The sequence below is a fragment of the Tasmannia lanceolata genome, unplaced genomic scaffold (assembly GCF_043159265.1).
Source record: "Tasmannia lanceolata isolate RefF3 unplaced genomic scaffold, GAP_Taslan_0.1 ptg000020l, whole genome shotgun sequence".
NCBI lineage: Eukaryota > Viridiplantae > Streptophyta > Magnoliopsida > Canellales > Winteraceae > Tasmannia > Tasmannia lanceolata.
Genome location: NW_027518697.1, coordinates 13,285,277 through 13,288,343, shown reverse-complemented (window position 1 = coordinate 13,288,343; position 3,067 = coordinate 13,285,277). Strand labels below are relative to the sequence as shown.

Below are 3,067 nucleotides of genomic sequence, written 5' to 3'. Positions count from 1 at the left end.
AAATTGCTTAGTTGAAGCAAAAAAAGCTTAGTCGAATCCAAAATAGCTTAGTTGAAACCTAAAATAGGTTAGTCGAAGCAAAAAATGCTTAGTTAAAGCTAAAATCAATTTATTCGAATTCAATTAGGTTACTCAAGTCAAAATAGTTAGTCAAAGTAAAAAATGAGTTACTCTAAGCCAAAAATAAGCTAGTCGTTGTCAAACATGCTTAATTAAAGCGAAATAGTTCACTCGAATCCAAAATAGGTTACTTGAAGGCAAAAAAAAGTTAGTGGAAACCAAAATAGGTACTCGAAGCGAAAAATGAGTTATTCGAAGTAAAAACTGAGCTATTCGAAGCCAATATAGGTACTCGAAGCTAAAAACGAGTTACTCGAAGCCAGAATTAGTCAAAACCAAGGGCATTTTCATCATCAAATTCTATTTTTTTGCAAAAGTAACATTTACACGATTTTTTAAAACAACTAGTATTTTCAGGTAATTTTTCCAACACTTTGACACGCAACAGTGATTTGGGGGATGATATTTTCATTCCTGCATTACGTGCACGCTCATGTCAAATCAAGCTACAAGGGGAGCGTGCGCGTAATGAATGGGGAGTGAAAATATCATCGCCCCATTGATTTACCCTTTCTCTTATATAACACAAGTTTCGAGAAACTTTCCGACTGTAGCGTCAATTTCACGGGCACACCCACGACTCTAAACGATAGAGAAGTGCCTAAGAGGTGCTGTGGAGTTACAGGCACGTGTACCGTTTCCACTGGGATGGAAAGAAGTTCTCAGTTCGCATATTCGCGTAAGCCATTTTGCGGCCGACTTTTGCAGTAGAGAACAGCCACATGACTTAAATAAATAAGGCAAAATCTGCTGAAAAGTGAGCCTGTTCTCACATGCAAAATTCAGCCCCGAAATGGCTTTTGGAGAAATAGCCTAGCAAGTCCCTCTTTTTAATTGGAAAATGAGTCTCGTAGCCTCACGTTAAAAAAAAAAAACCGAAAGACCACAGAGCCAGGTGTACACTTCTAAAGATGACACGTGGAAATATATCTCAAAGGCTCGCTTTCATAGCCTAACCATCCATCAACACTTCAAAAGATCGAAAGGTTCGGATTAAATTATAAATATGTACACAAGTTTATGCCTCGCAATTTAATTTTGGTGGCGTGGGTCAGGTCGGGTTGAGGCCGATACTAGTCCGAGGTCGGATTAACTCAACCCAACCTTAATCTAACCCTTATAAGCCCATTTTTCAAATCAGGCCGGGTCGGGTGGGTTCGGGTTGAGCCCAGTCAAAGTTGCACACCTATTACAGACAGAAAAGGAGTGTGTGGATATGAAATCAAAACCGTTGATCATGTAAAGCATGAAGGGCCCCACATTATCTTTCTAGTATCTTGAACCGACATGACAAAGGACTAGAAGAAAAATAAAATCGAATGCTGGCACAACGAGAGTCTTTTGGGGAGGAAGGCAAAATTGACTTTCTTTTTGCTCTTTCCCTAGGTCATTTTCTATTTAAGATGATGGACAATGACAAGTGGGCAATATGGAGAGTCTTCTACAACATTCGAAAAGAGTGAGGTGGATATTATTTAAACCACATTGGTTTGATCCCATACACATCCTTTCTCGTAATTTAATTTGTTTTCATTGGGTGTGTACTCATCAACATTAATTACTCCCCTCTCATTGTATAACCGACCTCTCTTTTCCTGTAAATAGAGAGCAATAGCATAAGGAATAGTAGTATCTTGTTAAGTTAGTAGAGAAAAATAAGGTAGCCATGAAGAAGACTCCTCTCTTTGCTATTCTCCTCTTGTCTTTCCTACTCGTTGCCTCTGGTGATTCTTCTCTCCTTTTCTTTGCTTCATATTTTATTTTTCATGGGTTTATATATTCACAACCCATTTCTCTATGCCATAGCTATTGATAAGAACTTTTTTTTTCTTGTTCTTGCAGAGATTGGAATAACTAAGGCGGATGGAAAGATTTGTGAGGCACCCAGTGGAGAATTCAAAGGAGCATGTTTCAATGCCGATAACTGTAACGCAACTTGCAAGAGGGAGGGTAAAGAGGACGGTCACTGTTCTTTTTTCCAGTGCATCTGTCGCAGGATTTGCTAGATCGCAAGGACATGCCTAAATAAAACAATCATCTCCCCTCTATGTAGACGTAATGTTTAAAATAAGAGAGCACTCTTGTGTTTGTTTTGCTGTTTTGTAAATGCTCCCGTTTTAAAATAAGAGGAAGCTTATTTTAATAAATTGGCATGTGTTTATTTTTGTGTTCATTTTCTTTTTTTGTTGAAATTGCATGACATTTCTTAAAACTATCTTTGTACATTGGACATATCCTTTGGATCCCCTTTAAATCAGTGTTTAAAAATGCAGATGTGAAGCGGAACACGGCCAAGGAAAATCATTGTCAACTCGGCGTAGACGTGGCCAAGAACACAATTGACGTAGTCATAACTCGGGAGAATCGAAGGAGTTTTTGTCTTTGTAGGGCAAAACAAGGAATGCGGATGTGGTGCAACGCGGAACGCGGTCAAGGTAAAAAGGAGTCGACTGGGCAAGTTCCTTGTCAAGTAAAGGAGTTTTTAAACACTGCTTTAAAAAATAGGTGGCACATAGTACATGGAGCGCATGTGGGTCCAGTTGGAGTTGGACAGCATAGTCTTTAATTAGTTGGATGTTATGGAAAGTACAATTGGTGAAAGTCATTTGTGAGGCTCATTTTTTAGAAGATTTTGTCTTATTAATTTAATTCATCAAAGGTGGTGGTTCTCTCTTGCAAAAGTGAGATACCAAATGGCTTTCCTCAAAATTACGTAGCAAATCGTTCAAGATCTAAATATATTTTTGGGAAATGATATCAGCAAAACGATGTTTTAATAATTGCACAAACCCAGCTTGACTTTTCTATTTTAATTGGCTTGTGAAAGCATTCTTGGAACTGTAATAACCTTCGACAGCTCTCTAAATAACAAAAGATGAGATGAGTTAGTGCTAATATCAAAACATGGTTGATGAGAATATAGCTGATATTCTCACCAAATCAATAA

At 38.1% G+C, this 3,067-nt stretch overlaps 1 long non-coding RNA gene across 2 annotated transcripts; it reads left to right on the top strand.

Moving 5' to 3' along the window:
• The first annotated feature begins 1,639 nt into the window (after positions 1-1,639).
• LOC143855186 (uncharacterized) lies at positions 1,640-2,748 on the top strand. Of its 2 annotated transcripts, XR_013237722.1 has the most exons (3): positions 1,640-1,844; positions 1,963-2,175; positions 2,394-2,748. It is a non-coding gene; the product is annotated as an uncharacterized LOC143855186 (long non-coding RNA). The 2 variants fall into 2 exon arrangements; XR_013237721.1 differs by lacking the exon at positions 2,394-2,748 and having other exon boundaries at positions 1,963-2,293.
• Positions 2,749-3,067: the final 319 nt, after the last annotated feature.